Below are 17,924 nucleotides of genomic sequence, written 5' to 3'. Positions count from 1 at the left end.
ACCACATTTGTTTCTTTCCCTCCCGTGATTACCCATTTAATACATATTTTGGTTAAATTGTAAATCTATTAAAGATTATTTTGAAGGATATGTTTGTGGCTAATGCACAGAATAATAAAGTGAAAGTAAAATTTTAAATTCACCAAATCAGGTGCATTTCCTCTTTATCCCACTTCTTAATCCCCTGAAGACATGTTTGTGTATTTGTTTATAACATTGTAATCTAATTTTTTGCTCACTGTTCCAAAATCCGTTTCTGCATATTCTCCCTATTACAACAGGTCTATGTAATGTTTTATTTTGTGGATGCACAGTGTCTTCTTGAACGATTCCCCTACCACAAATGAACTTTAAAAAACTAATTTGTTCAGTGTTATCACGGCAGTTTGTGTTCCATATTCTGACAGTTTACCAGTAGGTGGTGCTGGATAGTAGCAGTAAGTAATGTAGTTTTAGAACATTGCTGTGCTCTAATAATATACAGGGTGTCCCCCAAAAATGTATACAAACACTTTGAATAATTATAAAGGCAGTGTTATTGAAATACATTTCATTTTCGAAACTGAGCTATTAACTGTTAAAGTGTGCACACATTGTTTTTTGTTTTTTTTTCGGGGGGGGGGGGGCACCCTGTACTTTCTGTAGAGTAATGGCACTGAGCCAAGTCAGGAAAGGAGTTTGACCTGTATTCTGAGAAGTGAGCATGGATTTTCCACAATTCCATCATATTCTCTTGTATTCTTCCCCAGGTGAGCAATTCAAAACATAGATTAGGTTATTGTCTATGAGACAATATTAGAGAGAGAGAGAGAGAGAGAGAGAGAGAGAGAGAGAGAGAGAGAGAGAGAGAGAGAAGAGACTCAAGCAAGGGCACCATCTCTTGACAAAGCACCTGCCTCAGGCTTCACCACAGTCCTCTACTGGGCTCCATGGCTCAACCTTTTAACATCAAGCTTTGTGACAATCCTGCCCTAAGTCCTTCCCATGGGTCACCTCAAAATATTTCTCTCAACAGCTGTATCAGATCTGTACTTTCATTCACCTGGACAGATGAGGAAACAGGCCTGTGGCAGTTAAATGCCCCATTCCACTTTCTACAACCGACATGCTGTAAAGGAAAGAGTCCAGTGTTTGTAGCCAGAGAGGCACAGGTTTGATTTCTGGCCCCACTGACTACTGTTCATTTCCAGCAAGGATTTAACATCACCAAACAATTGTTTACTGACCTGTAAAATGGGAACGATAATAGATTTCTCCCCAAGTTATTCTAACATCAAATGAGAATACATACATATGATTCTTAACACATTTTCAGACATAATAAAAAAACAGTTCCAATACAGAGCAAAAACAACAAAAACTAATTAATATTCTTCTTCTCCCTTTCTGACTCAAATGCTTTCCAGACTCACTTGCCTTTCTAGTTTAATTTAATTTGCTTGCTCTTCTTTCTAATTTAAAGTTCAGAGGTTTTACCCTATACCACCCTTAAATTTTCTACTACTTTAATCTGCAATACAGCATAACCCTACTCACTCTGGATTAACTGCCACTTTCCAGGAGAAAGCAGAGTCATTTCCATCACAGGTTATTTATGTTCCACAGTGCCCCATATTCTCCAAGGATTAGCATTTAGGGGGAGGCAATGTGTCCTATGCGTGGTCCTGCCCTCTAACCCCAGCCTAGCTTTCTATCTGTACTGGCTATGTCAAGGTAAATGGTATGGTCACTGTTTTTGTTTTTGCTTTTTTTTTGTGGGTAAGGGAAGGGTAACTTTTTCAACCGTTTCTTCTCAAAGAAGTTGCTCTTAGGTAATATTTATGGAATGTTTCCTTAACTTAAGACACCCCCTTATTGCTGACATCTTTCAGGTGATAATAGGAGTCTCATTGGCATTATTTATCATGTCTGTTTTTGCATCACTGGATTATACCAACGCCCTGTAGTTTAATCTTTTCAAAATCAGGATATGTGGCCATTAGCTATCTCAACTCATTCACTTCTTGCAATCCAGTTTTGTAAGAAAATATACTTAGAATGGTCTATGTGTATTTGGCAATTAGCCAATTTATTGGCGAATAATCACCTTATAGTAAGGTGCTTTACAGCTACATTCTGAAGAACAAAAAGGTATTGTATTTTCTTCTTTCTCCTGTAAGTCCCCCAAGAACCATGCCCTGGCTTCTGTCCTATACAATTGCCTTGTGTAACTTTAATGGGCTTTGAAACTGTGTATCTTTTTTTTTTTAAATATATTTTATTGATTTTTTACAGAGAGGAAGGGAGAGAGATAGAGAGTTAGAAACATCGATGAGAGAGAAACATCGATCAGCTGCCTCCTGCACATCTCCTACTGGGGATATACCCGCAACCCAGGTACATGCCCTTGACCGGAATCGAACCTGGGACCTTTCAGTCCGCAGGCCGACGCCCTATCCACTGAGCCAAACCGGTTTTGGCAGAAACTGTGTATCTTAAGAAAAATTTTGAATAGGTTTAATTTGAACGTATTGGGCCAGTTATTCATAATTTTGCTTATTCATCTGTGCATACTGGTAGTTTAAATGTTGACCACTTATCATCAAATAGTTGGACATAGGAAATATTTCCAACTAGTTCTATATGAAAATGGCCAATATTTTTACAAATTTAACTAAAATTTTATTTATAATTGAGCAGCCTTTCCAGCAGGCTAAACTTCAAATATTGACTAGACCAAGAGGGCTTGCATCCTAAGCATCGAGAGACAACGTGCAGTTGTGGTTGCCCAAACGTTGCCAGTGATGTTTAAGAATCATGGGAAATGGCAGGAGTCCTACCAGACTGAATACTACCATATTCTTCAGAGAAATAGATACTGATTCTGCAAACTACAGATTAGGTAGTTAGATGCCATAGCCTATTGAATTTCTATACCAAGGAAGTTGAAAAATGGCCTTAGCTGGTCTGGCTCAGTTGGTTGAGTGTTGCCCCAAGCACCAAAGGGTTGTCAGTTGAAGGGCGGTCAGGGCAGTCAAGATGGTTAGGGCACATGTCCATATTGTGGGCTCCATTCCTAGTAGGGGATGTACAGGGAGCAGCCGATCCATGTTTCTCTCTCTTTCCCTCTCTCTTCTTCTCTCTCTCAAGTCAATAAAAACAACATTTTTAAAAAAGATGTTTTTACCTCAGTTGAAATAATGCTAAGCTATTGGAATGGGCTTCAAGGCAATATATTTAAATTTCCTACCCCTCCTTCTAGCAAAACTGTCATAATAGCTCTCAATGATGAAATTGATGTCATGAGAAGAGACCCCTCCACGTTCCGTAAAATTTCATGGGCTTATGCCTGTATGCATTAGCACATACTCATGTGCATATGAGCACACACACATACACACAGAGAGCAATAGGTGTTTTTTGAGTGGTATTTACAACTTTGCTTAAATTAGTTTTAGAGACCAAATCATGATGATGTGCTATCTATGGTTTTAGAACCTTTCATTAATCAGAGGATTTAGAGTTATATGTTAGCTTCATCACCTGAATAAAATAAATCTAATAAATCAATTCCACTCCAGGTTTTGAGTCCATCATTTTGAGTAACAGTGACTACAGAAAATTATGGGTTTATGTCTTGTCTGGGAATCTCATAAGTCACAAGTACAATACACTGAAGGCACTTTGAGGCCTCTCAAGTAAGACATGTGAAGATATTACTCATCATAGTTTGTGAAGCAGCTGTACTGTGGCCTTTAATGGTAACTTTGGAAATATTTCAAATTTTTATTTTTAAGAAGATTAATTTAACTCAATGTATTGGATATATACATATATACACACAGACACATATCTACACCTATATACTTACTTGTTTTCTCTGAAAGAGGCATTATGGCAAATGACATTTATGCAAAACTGCAGAATAAAACATAGCAAAAGACACTAAGTTGCCATCAGTTCAGTTTCTCCTAAAGTTGTATTTTAATGGTTTTTAATACCCCTATGAATTAGGTTTGTCTGCAGGCCAATTTGTTTTACTTTAATAGTGTTTGGTTTCTCTCCATCCCTTTTAAATCACCCAATTTAAATTTATGAAAACTTCTTGATGTAAAGAATGTATCTAGGTGTCAGGAATATCAGGATTCTAATCCTGGTTGCCAACCCGTTGCTCATGAAGGCTGTGACCTTGATCAGACACACGCCCTCTGCTGCTCAGTCCTCATCAATAAAACAAGGCCATTGGATGAGTGGCTCACTAAGGCCTTTCCAGCACATTCTCTATCTATGTGTGTTTAAACAAGAAATAATTTAGGATTTGACTGACAACTAGGTCAACATTATGTACTAAGGACATGAAAAGCATTTAACAGCCTCTGCTCTGGAGTTGGATATCTCAAATAAAGTTCCCGACACAGTTTCTAAATCAAGGATTCATGCAAAAGTGATTTATAAGAAAACTAGTATAAAAAAAGTGGCATGAGAAAGGTATAAATGGAAATCAAGGAAGACTGTAGAACTAATTACAGTCCCACCGGGTATAGTAACTTTGGCTCAATTCCACACATGAGCATTGGAGACAGAGTCTTAATCAGGGAAAAGGGAGATGGGATATTCACACTCCATTGTCCCAAACTCATCAGACCTTGGTTCAGGGTTTGTACCCCAGAGGGTTATACATCTCCGGCACCCAGGTCATAAGCATCTCTACTAGCCTCAGAGCAACCTTCACCAGGAGATTCAGAAGGAAGGTGGCTGCTTGGAGTGAAAGTACTCAGGGAACAGAAATGTAGCAGAAAAGTAAAGGGATCCAAGGGCCATAGTGGAGGATGCAAAGGTCAGCAGGGTCAGCCTCCACCTCCACCCATTCCAAAATACAAGCGATGAAAGGTCTTCTTTTTGAAAACATTACACTCATTACACATTTGATAAAGGTATCTGAGCACCTGTAGATGTCTGACAGATTATACAGGGGTGAACAAAACAGATATGGTCTCCAGACTCATGGACCTTATAGTAAAATGGAGGGGACAGATTATAATTTATTTTATAAGGTACCATGATGAGGCACAGTATGAGAATGACAGGAGAAGTTCATTATAAAATAAGAAAGCAAGGGAGGCTTCTATGAGGTAATGACTTGTAAGCTGAGATCTAAAAGACTGGCGCATAGAGCCAGATGAAGGATGAAGGAGTCGGGGGAGAAGAGTATTCAGACAGAAAATAACATGTGCAAAGGCTGATGCTGGAAGGAATTTAACAAAGCCAAAGAACTGGAACAAGGCCAGTATGGCTGGAGAGATGTGAGTAAGGTGGAGAAGAATGAGTTTTAAGAGGTAGATGAGAATAAAGCCTCTTACTCTATGCAAAGGTGCATTTTATTTTTAGTGTAATGGGAAAACATTGAAGCAAAGGATAGACATGAAAGAAGATGGTAAGTTAAACTACAATGATATTAATAAATATAAAAAGAAGCATTGGCCCTAGCTGGGTGGCTCAGCTGGGCTCAGTTGGTTAGAATGTCATCCCTATAGGCCAAAGTTGCAGGTCCAATCCCCAGTCAGGGAACATACAAGAAGAAACCAATGAATGTATCGATAAGTGGAGAGAGAGAGAGAGAATAAAAGACTTAGCCTTCACTAAGCTGAGGGAAGACTTCCCAGAGGAAGACGTGATTGAACTAATGATTGAAGAACAAATAGAGTTAACTAGAAAGGTGTGAGAGGAAGGATATTCCAGACAGGGTAGCGGTCTTTGGGACATGGTGCTTTAAAAATGCTGAGAGTTTTTCAACTCTGAATTCTGTACATCTTAAAAACTAATTTTAACAGGTGTGTGGGTGGATATTTGGCAAAGTGGTCCCTAAAATTTTGTCTTCGCCTGTGTGTCTTCATCTCCCACTTTACTCAAGGGGACTTAGGCATCAGTAGAGGAATAGGGTAAGTTTTAATGGGAAATTATAGGTCTCCCAAAGATTACTTTCCAATGACACACCCTCTGAAATACTGCACTCTTATACATATTAGTTATACAAGTTCTGCACATATTAATTTGGAGGGCTATCTTCAGTCACAGCTACCAAGCCACAAGTGACTTAAGCTGCATTTAGGGGAGAGTATATAACACATGGGTTAAAAATAATTTAACATTGACATACTGTAAATTAAAGTATTATTTTATAACAAATTCTATTTTTCTTCATTTCTCCATTGATAAAAACACCACTAAACATGAAGTGATAAAACTGTTAGAGATTTGAGGAATTGTCTTAATTGGGTGTCATTCTTTTGGCAAATATTTTCATGGGTCTCCATTCCTGACATAAATTCTGAAATTTACATAAGCAAGCATGTCTTTATTATTTACCTATGTGATTTTCATCACTGAAACTAGGTTTTCTACAGCTGACATTCAAATCCTGGATCTGGCTGGCCCATGAAATAGCTATTGGGAAATTCCAATAGTTGATTCATTGTGGCCTTTGCAAAAGAGGAAAGCATATTGCTAATAAACAGCAATTAGCCACATGTTTTAGGCCAAGTGGAGACTATTACTCACTCTGGGAGTTTCTGAACTTTGAATCATCTACATCTTATTCACTCACTTTGGCAGGTTGTTATTTTTAGAAAACATTTGGCATAATCTTCATATACATGGACCCCTTTCCTTCTCTTTGTTAAAGGAAGTTTGAGACAATCCAACATTTATATTGATCTAGATAATTTTTCCACTTATTACTGAACCCAAAGATGATTATAAATCAGTCAGTTTGTGGGAAAACAACATGATTACGGAGGCATTTTTCCAATAGGTCTGAGCTAATAAGACTCAAACTTATATTGAATTTAGGAAGCCAGGTATAAATCTGAGCTAAAAATATCATGAACTGCAGCAATAAACTCCACCCCCCCAAAAAAATTCTATGGAGCCGTATTCATTTTTAAAAAATACATTTAATTCTATAAACTTGAAACTGAATCTATAGCTTTACCATTTCAAAACAGACATACATACCATGTAATATGTGGAATATATATAATTTACTGCAGTCTCAGTATGAGCCAAAACTTATATGAAGCTACCAAATAAATCATCACAATCTTACAGTTAAAGAAAGCTAGTAAAAAAATTAACAGAACAAAATTGCAGTTGTCTTAAAGTGGAATAATCAGCCTTGAAAAATTGTGAGCTTTCTGTCACTGAAAGCATTCAAGTTGAAGGCCAGGTGTCCACTAAGTAGAAATGTTGTGGAGAGTATCACGCATTGTTTAAGGACTTGTTAAAAATATGCCTCCTAGAGTTACTCTCAGTTTTCAGGGGCTATAATTCCAGGGAAGTAATAGATGAAAAAAAAAATTAGAAACACAACCATTAGTGTATCTATTACCCAGAATCTGCAGATGTATAAAATGGTATTTTTTTTTCACTTTTAAATAAAAAAAACAAAATATTATAGTTAAACTAGAGGCCTGGTGCATGAAAACCATGCACGGGTGTGGTCCCTAGGCCTGGCCAGAGATCAAAGCATGAGCATCTGGTGTGGAAGGGCAGGTCCCAGCTGACCTCTGGGCCCTGGGCAGCACCTGGGCCCCCATGCCCTCGCACATCCCCCTCCACCTGAGTCATTGTGCCGGAGTCCCCATTTGGAGATGCGGTGAGTGTGGCCCGATACCACAGGCCCTGCAGGGTACAGCGTGGACCTCTGGCAGCCCAGCCGCACCACACAGAAGCGAGGTGGGCAGCATGCTCTCTCCCAGCTGGCCTTGCTGACCGGCTCCTGCGTGAACCCATAAGGAGCCTGACCGGCCCCTGTGGTCCCAGTGGCTGCGGCCCAGCTTACCCAAAGAGGCTGCACGGGTATGGGGTGGGCTCCTCACGGGTGCCCAGCACCTGAGTGCAGGGGCTTCCTTGGTGTGCGAGCCCTGGCATCCCGAGGAAGGGTAGTAGAGGGAGTGAGCGCCAGCTCGGCAGACACCCTGCGTTCTCACCACACCTCTGTCCCATCACCCCCGCCCCCAGGTAGCCAGTGAGAGGTAGCAGCCCCACATCATAGCAAGCAGTCGAACTCCCAGTCTCCTGGTCAAACTCCCAGTCGAATGACCACCCAAGGGGACAATTAGCATATTAGGCTTTTATTATATAGAATATTGTCTTTTTTTTATTCACCTTTTTTTAAATCTTATATCCTATTACCCTCCCCCATTCCTAGAGGCAAATTTTATTGTAAATTTATTGTATCTCTTTATAGTTATATTTATAGATTTTTATGCATCAATGTGATTTCATGTAAGAATTATTTTAAATAATTTATATTTTTAAACAAGTTGGCACAGCATCCAGCTTCTTATCCAGAAGCACCAGCTACACTTCTAGCAAACTTAGAAGAAATTAGTTAATTAGTGGTTCATTGATTGGAACCTGGAGAAACAAGCTTAGGAAAATGGATAGAAACCAAGGAGGTCTGAGCAATGATAACCCCAACCAAATTCATATCCAAGGTCTCATTTGATGAGAATGTGTTTTTGGTACCATAACCATCAATTCTGCTAAACCCAGCTATCACAGAATACTTAAAACCAAGGCCATATGCCAATCCTATCGCTGGTGCACATCTTACAGGATTCTGTAAAGCTCTTGTAAATAAATCCTATCCCTTCCTCTTTGTATCACTCTCCCCAGAGTATAAACTTTGGTTACAGAATCAATCTGATAATGCCATAATTGGGTACTCACTACTCTAGCTACTAAGATGTAGAGAGGAAAAGAATTCATACCCCTGTGGCTAAATAGTGGCATAAGGCACTCCTTCAAAATGGGAAGGGAATATGGATTCTGATTAGTCAAAATAAAGGTAAATACTACTCCAATTATTTTATTGAATATTTTATTATTCAGGATTTTGTGCTTTTTAATGTTGGTTTTTGATCCATGGGGGGCAAAAAAGAATTTTGTCCCTTTTGTGTGTTTGGCTTTACTCACAAACGCTCTTATTCCCCATCACCTAGAACAGTGGTTCTCAACCTGTGGGTCGCAACCCCTTTGGGGGTCGAATGACTCTTTCACAGGGGTCGCCTAAGACCATCGGAAAACACATATATAATTACATATTGTTTTTGTGATTAATCACTATGCTTTAATTATGTTCAATTTGTAACAATGATATTGGGGGTCACCACAACATGAGGAACTGTATTAAAGGGTCACGGCATTAGGAAGGTTGAGAACCACTGACCTGGAAGTATTTCCACCAGCACTCCTCTAATTTCTCAGTTGAACACAGGAGGTAACAATCATTCAATATGGCCTATTCCATGCTTTTATTTTTTCTGAATAGAACAAAGTAATCAATTATAAGGAAATAGATGCTTCTCTCCAACTCAGTATTTCCAGTTATAGGTTTCCTGGGAAATGCTAGGATTGCTTATGGCCCATTGTTAATGATCTAAGGCTGCCTATTCTGCTAAATGTTCACTGTGCTATTGAAATGTGATGGTGTCTGAATTAGAGCTCACCAATCAAAATAATTACACCCACTCTGCACATTACACATGCCTTCACTTAAATAGGATCAAGTATCCTATCTAATAATAGAGAAACATGGTAATTAACCATAACTTCGCTACCCTTCCCATTGGCTAATCAGCAAGATATGCAAATTAACTGCCAACCAAGATGGTGGCCAGCAGCCAGGCAGCTGAAGCGAACAGGAGGCTTGCTTGCTCCAGTGATGGAGGAAGCCAAGGTTCCCCACCTGCCGCTACTGGCCTCTGAGATTGCACTCTAAGAAACAATGTTGCAATTATAGAAGCTAAACAAACCTCATGCTTTCAGCCAGCCGGCCGAGCTGGAGTTGCAACAGTGTTTCAATTATAGAAGCCAAACAAACTCCAGAAACCTGCTTTCAGCCATCAGAGCTGGAACGAGCAGGACCGCAAGTGTTACAATTATAGAACCCAAACAAACCTAGAGACCTGCTTTCAGCAGCTGAGGTCTCAGAGCTGGAGCCGAGCCTCAGAGCTAAAGCTGGCTCTCAGCTCCAGTGACAGCCATAGAAGGTAAATAAATCCCAGAATAAAAAAAAAAAGAAAAGATAAAAAGGAGAGGTTGGGAGCTTCAGTCACCCGCCAGCCTGAAAACGGCCCTTAGCCCCTCACCCAGACTAGCCAGGCACCCCAGTGGGGACCCCCACCCTGAAGGGGGTGTGACCAGCTGCAAACAGCCATCATCCCCTCATCAAGGCTGGCCAGGCACCCCAGTGTCCCTGATCCGGGACACCCTTCAGGGCAAACCAGCCAGCCCCCACCCGTGCACCAGGCCTCTATCCTATATAGTAAAAGGGTAATATGAAAACTGACCCTAACAGCAGAAAGACTGGGAATGACTGGTCAGTATGACACACACTGACCACCAGGGGGCAGACTCTCAATGCAGGAGCTGCCCTCTGGTGGTCAGGTCGCTCTCACATCGGGGAACTCTGCTCAGCCACAAGCCAGGCTGATGGCTGCCAGTACAGTGGTGGTGGTGGGAGCCTCTCCTGCCTCCTCACCAGGGCTAAGGATGTCCAATTGCAGCTTAGGTCTGCTCCCCGCTGCAAGTGGACATCCCCTGAGGGCTGCCAGGTTGCCAGAGGGATGTCTGATTGCCATCTTAGGCCCAATCCCCCGGAGAGCAGGCCTAAGCCAGCAAGCGGCCATCCCCAAAGGGGTCCCAGACTGTGAGATGGCACAGGCTGGGCTGAGGGACCACCCCCCTCCCCCCGAGTACACAAATTTTTGTGCATCGGGCCTCTAGTCCTATATAATAAAAGCCTAATATGCAAATCGACCTAACAGCAGAACGACCAGTTGCTATGACGTGCACTGACCACCAGAGGGCAGACATTCAACACAGGAGCTGCCCCAGCCCACAGGCCCCAGGCCGCCCAAGGCAGGTGCCTGTGGGCTCCTGCCCCCCCCCCCCCTGATTGCCCCGCCAGTCGCCCCACAGATCAGCCCTGATTGTCAGCCAGGCCTAGGGACCCTACCCGTGTACAAATTTTGTGCACCGGGCCTCTAGTATATATATAAAAGCCTAAGTGACTGTTCGGCCCTTCGACTGGTAGCTATGATGTGCATTGACCACCAGGGGGCAGATGCTCAATGCACAGGCATGAAAACATGGAACAGATTGATGAATCTCAGAGGGAACGGGGCGGTGGGGGGAAGGTCAGAAGGGATTAACCAAAGATCTTATATGCATACTAGAGGCCTGGTTCATGGATTCATGCACCAGTGGGGTCCCTTGGCCTGGCCTGTGGGGATTGGGCTGAAACCAGCCCGGTGCATGGATTCTTGCACCAGTGGGTTCCCTCGGCCTAGATTGCAGGGATCTGGCCAAAACCAACCCAGTGCATGGATTTGTGCACTGGTAGGGTCCCTTGGCCTGGCCTGTGGGGACCGGGCCGAAACCAGGAGTCCGGCATCCCCTGAGGGGTCCCAGATTGCAAGAAGGCACAGGCCAGGCCAAGGGACCCCACCAGTGCACGAATCCGTGCACCAGGCCTCTAGTTAGTACATATAACCCTCTATACAATTGGTTATCACTGTGTCTCATGCACCTAGATTGGACAAGGCATCTAATAAAAGCTCTATATTTTGTAATTAATTTACAACCATTTAATTAATTGAACTGAAATAGAATGTTTGAGATACTTACATCATATTTTAGATATGACCTTAAAACATATCACTGACAAGGATTCAAGGGATAGGGCAACAATTCTTACTTATTCAGAAGCCAAACATTGAACCATGGGTTTGTTGCCCACCACAGTTATCATATTAGTCAGAGAGAACTCAGCAGGAGTAGAATAAACAGGCATTAGGCATTACATCATTAGGTTCTAATTCATCAGGACCATCTGATACAGTGATTACCTCCTTGGTATTGAGCTGGTCTCTGGTTTTCAAATGGTCTTATTTCAAGGCTCAACTATGAAGATCTCTAGATAGTCAGCTTGATGATATTTTAGCAAATCCTTCAGTGTTGACAATAATAATCTCAGCTCAAACTGCCAAACCAACTCTATCAGTTCCTCCTCCTAAGATCTGTATCTAATATGCAACCTATAATTACTATATTAATGAATGAGACATTTTTTATAATAATTGACTCTCAATCATAAATTACATAAAATCAATACCAATATACATTTGCTTGGATTAAATCCTTCTCCACCTTTCTCTGTGACTCACATAAATTATCATCATTGCCTGTGTTTGTTTTGTTTTTAACAGCCTCGAAGACTATGTGCAACATAAAATAGTAGAATAAACCAGATAAGAGCAACAGCATATATTTTCCACACTCCATTAGTACCCTAATAATAATTCACACATGTTATTAGAATTTGGACCTAAGTTAATTATCAAAAAATATTTCAAAGTTACACTGTTGTCTGTTGCATCTGCCACTGATTGTTATCTGCAAATAAACACATGCAAACCAAGGACAAATCACAATAAATCCAAGTAGACAGGTACAAGCACATTGGACTATGAACGTGCCATGTCTCTTTGCTTAAATGTCTTCCACGAGTCCTAGAGAGATGTGCTTGGATTTAATATTATTGGATTTGCCATTTCCTTACAGTTTAATATATGAATGACTACAATTACATATGATCCTACTATCCCAGCTAAACAAATTCATTCATTAAGCTATTAGAATCTATGTAAAATAGGCATTGGAAAACATCTGGCAACGTTAGTTTTATATTGGGCTAAGTAATTATGTTCTGGTAACCGTTTTCAAACGGTCCTGGTGAGGTGAGATTGGAAATGTTGACACAATTTAAACTTTTAAATGGGTGACCCAGAAATGTTCTCTTGTCACCACCTCTCCCATCTAGTTTGGTTTTGCTTTGTTTTCTTATTGCCATTTTCTCTATGCTTCCGCGGTGCTGTGGGCTAAATGGTGCCTCCCTACAAAATTCGTCTGCTGAAATCCTAACCCCATTTTTCAGAATGTGACTGTATTTTAGGAACAGGAGTTTTAAAGAGGCAACTGAGTTAAAATTAGCTCACATGGATAGGATCAAATTCAATATGCTAACATATTACTTGTCAGAACATGCACATGGCTAATTTTATAGAAGACAGAAATGTAGGTTTTAGTCAGCTTGGCATATGTCTAGCTAAAAAGTGAAGGTTGCATTCTTAAGGAAAAAAAGGAAGAACAGATATTAAGTTACACAGGTATTAAGTTCAACTCTTCCGTATGTTCCAACCAAAATCTGAATGCATAAGCTTTCATCAGAGTGAAGCAAATGGCTAGAGCTTTTTATTAGTTTGGGATTTCTCCGAAGGGTTAAATTTCAGAAAGAAGGAGCCATTGGTGGATAAGTGGGTGTCCAAAATTGTTTTGCTGTAATGTCTTGCTTAATTTCTCATCAAATCTTCAGAGATGAAGGACACTGACTCGTTTATGCAATGTCTTTGAATTGTTGCAGTCCCCTCTGATCCATGGGGGATAGGTTCCAGGACCCCACGCCCAGTGAATGCCTGAAACCATGGATAGTACCAAACCCTACACTACTTTTTCCCTTATACTTTACAGCTTCTCTTTGACATGTCTGAATTGCCAGCATCACTATTCTTGTGCTTTAGCACCACTGTCAAGTAAAAGAAGTGTTACTTGAACCCAAGCCCTGCAATACTGTGATAGTCAATCTAATAACCCAGATAGTCACTCAAGTCACTTATGGGCGGGTAGCGTATGCAGAATGAATGCGCTGGACAAAGAGATGATTCACATCATGGGTGGACAGAGTGGGATGATGCAAGATTTCATAACGCTACCCAGAACGGTACACAGTTTAAAACTTATGAAATGTTTGTTTGTGGAATTTTCCATTTAATATTTTCAGACCATGTTTGACAGCAGGTAACTTAAACAACAGGAGAGCAAAACCACAGATAAGGGGGGACTGCTATACTTCTACATAGGTACAAAAGGGTTATAAATTCTGAATCATCAGTGTAACTAATGCTTCAACTGCTTACAGCCAACAGATGTCGCTGTTTTGGGTTAAAACAGACATATAAGGCTTGTCAAGGACATAAACAGAAGAAATTAAAAAAAAAAAAATACAAACACCAGACAACAGTATAAATTCTTTGATCAAAAAAGGAAGCATAGTGCACACAAGGGCCTTAGAAGTGATAAAAAGAAGCAAGAATTGAATCTGCTGGATCATTTTTAAAGCTCAAAGATCCTCTTCCTTTGATGTCCAAGCAGTAAATTTGTGTCAAGGGAGTCCAACGGCAAAACAAGAGAAACAGAAATCATGTCCGAATGAGCAGCACATCAGCACGAGGTGGGGCAGGGACACAGAGTGAGAAAAGACATTCAGCGCAGTCAAGGTAAAGCTGGAACGGGGGTGGAATTAAGAGAAATAAATGACACAAGTAAGGAGTCAAGGAAATCTGAAATGAAAAGTGAGTCTTGACCATGATTTCCAGAGGGACAGGAGGAGGGTGATGAGGGCCCTGAGGGTCAGCCTGCACGTATTTAGTCAGTTATAATAAGGGAAAATCGCTTCCTCATTACCAGGCCGGGAATGATGCTGATCATCTTCTCCCCCCATTTCAGATAACTGCATAGAAGTTATAATTGGTTTGAGGAAGCATGGGCTGCACAGTTCAGAGCCTTGCTCAATGGGAAAACCCTAGAGGCATGTGCCAAGCTGGATGATAATGACAGCTGTGCCCATCAAATCATGCAGCCAGCCTTTCAGAGGAGATGGGGGTCGACCCCAGAGACCAGGCGGGTTATGTCTAGGTCTCCCAGGAGAGGAGTAGGAACTCCTTCCCTGAATTGGCTGTAAAAATGACAAGTTTATTTAACAGGTTTGGACAAGGTGATAATATACATATAATTGGACATTTTTAAAGATAATTTTATTAGGAAAATGACTCCTGGGTTCTGGACATTGGATTTAATAGGAATTTCACTAGTTTGATATAAATATCTTATTTTCTGATCTATTCTTATTGTATGAACCAAGAATCAAAACGGGCCTTCTTTTCTTTCCACAAATGTCTAAAAATTTTAGGTAAAAACATAGACAAGTGAAGGTCTTAAGCATAAAACCCAAGACCTTTGGTATTTCGAGTTACCTTGTGGTTATTAAGAGGTCGTCAGTAGGCTAATATTAGAAACATATTTGCATCATAAAGAAACAAGTTCATAAAGAGAGAAACCTCTTTTTGGCTTTATGATTATCTATATAAATTGTTTAAGTCACAAATTAGTTTATATGAAGTGCTTCTAATGTCTTACAAAGTAAATGCCAGACACACATATAAGATTCTGATAGAAACCTTATTTACACTCAGAAATTTGGACCTAGATTAGCAATCTTACAGAAGCTGGCTTGACCCCAATGAGTTGTCCTGACAGATCATGCTAACAGCTGAAACATCCGGAAATGAGTCACAGGGAAAATATTTCACCTTTTAAAGGTGATAATATAATCCATATGTCTTTAAGTTATGTAACACCTTTGCTCTAAAGGTGAAACTCGGCACTGAATCCCAGGGGTCATGTGTGCCTGTCTGCACTGTATAGGGCTATATATCACTTTTCCTTTTAACAGCACAGACTAGCCATTGTAGGTCCCAAATGCTTAACACTAATGCTGTTGGATTTGGTAAAATCTACAATACTCAGTAAAAAATAAATTCATATGCAGAAATCTGTTATGGTCCCTAAACATTTGGAAAATAATAAACTTCGGTTTATGTGGCTTTCCAGTAAGCTTAAAATTACAGACATCTGACCTGTTAATGAATGCTCCCTTTCTCAGCAGACACCCTAAACTAGAGACGGTCTCCTTGCCCTGGCTTTCCATATTACAGAATATTTCATTTCTTAAAAAATGAGTACTGATTTGCTACAATCTAACTTGTTTGTGTGTTTATAATCCTCAGATGAATGCGTAGAACTCTGAAGTGATTTGGGAATACCAAAATTGTTCCAGGTAATTAGGTAGAGGGGAGAATCATTTTAAATATCCCTCTTTGATGAAAGTGAGGGTTTAAGGCATGCCATTGTTCCTCCCCACAGACATGGATGAAGGCCTACTTTGTCTGCACACATTGACAGAGTCTGCAAACTGTGTGGGAAGGCCCAGGACATGGCTCTTTTCTGGGTGGGATGTTAAACCTGCTGCGGGAGATGGGAATGCATGCAAAGGGCGATGACAATGATGAACAGCATTTGTGAGGGATCCAACAAGACATGTAGGAATCCACAGGAAAATGAGGACGATGGTGGAGCTGGGACCCACAAAGGTCTCAGAGAGTGACTCAAATTCACTGCTAGTCTTAAGGTAAAGTAGGGCTTTGACGGAGAGTTGATAAGAAAGGTGGCCATATCAATGAGATCTGAGGTAAGCTGAAGAATGGAAGCTACCAGCCATATTCAAGGACTGGTGGAGACTTAGTTATTCTTGAGATGGTTCACAGAACAAGGTTTTTGGGATTCGAGAACATTTTTTAAAAATTATGTACCTTTTGAGGTGCCTCAAATATTGTTAAAAAGAAGGGATGTCACCTGCATTTATGGGTGGGGAAGACTGAAGCAGCTTCTGAAGGAGCTGCAGTATACAGTGCCCAGCACAGAACATGAGGTAGGATATATTCAAGTAGGCAAAAACCTGAGCTAACAAGGGCAGAAGGGTTATGAGAATAAGGGAAAGGACACCAATCAGATTGATCCTTAAGAAGGTTCCTCACCAGAAAAAAAAAAAAAAGAAACATACTAGGTTTTTAATCCTTGTTTTTATTTTTTAAGTGTGAAATATAATGCGAAAATCAGCACATGGCTTGTCATTCTAGAGAAGGGGTTGGCAATCTATAGCTGTATGAATCAAATCCAACCCACCACCTACTTTTGTAAATAAAGTTTTATTGAAACATACCCGTATCTTTTCATTTACCAATGATCTATGGCTGATTTTTTGTTACAATAGTATCATAAAGTAGTTGCAACAGAACCTGTATGGACTGCAAACTCTCTATGTGATCTGGCCATTTATACAATTTGCTGTCCCCTTTTCTAAAGCACGGTAGAAACCACTACATATTTTAATCTTGAAATGCCTAGTGTTTGGTGTCTAATATCACTCACTGATGAAAAAAACAAACAAACAAAACAAAGCAGAGATCCTTGGAGGGGTGGTGATTCTAGGGCTGTGGCAAGAAAATATGAGATGAGCCTAACCATGGTCGGCAAACTGCGGCTCGCGAGCCACATGCGGCTCTTTGGCCCCTTGAGTGTGGCTCTTCCTAAGCCTTAGGAGTACCCTAATTAAGTTAGTAACAATGTACCTACCTATATAGTTTAAGTTTAAAAAATTTGGCTCTCAAAAGAAATTTCAATCGTTGTACTGTTGGTATTTGGCTCTGTTGATTAATGAGTTTGCTGACCACTGGCCTAGGGCATCCTGTGGTGGCCATAAAGGAGGGAGTGCTCCAAAAAGGATGGGGCCAGGTCAGAGAACACAGGAGCCAACTGGAAAGAGCTCTGAGTGGTCAAAGCTAGAACAATTTGAGTCACAAAGTAAGTAGTAACAGTATTGGGTTACAATAAATAGAATAAAAAATGGTCAAGTGATGAATGAGTCCATACTAATATAAATAAATATAGAAGAAATATGAAAAATAGAAAACTATCATTGGAACACCACAACCATAATTGTTGTAAGAAATATCTACCAGTGAATGCTGACATTAATGAATGAAAAATTTGAGGAGAAACAGCATATTTGCAGAGTCTCAAAGTACCTCCCCTATTTATTAATATAAAACGGAAAAATCATAAAAGTACAGAACTGACTAGACACCAGCTTAACCAAGTGATCAAGGTTAACACCAACAATATAAAGACATATGGACATAATT

The sequence above is a fragment of the Myotis myotis genome, unplaced genomic scaffold (assembly GCF_014108235.1).
Source record: "Myotis myotis isolate mMyoMyo1 unplaced genomic scaffold, mMyoMyo1.p scaffold_m19_p_14, whole genome shotgun sequence".
Taxonomy (NCBI): Eukaryota; Metazoa; Chordata; class Mammalia; order Chiroptera; family Vespertilionidae; genus Myotis; species Myotis myotis.
The sequence above is the reverse complement of the archived record's forward strand: the minus strand, read 5'-3'. Positions refer to the sequence as shown.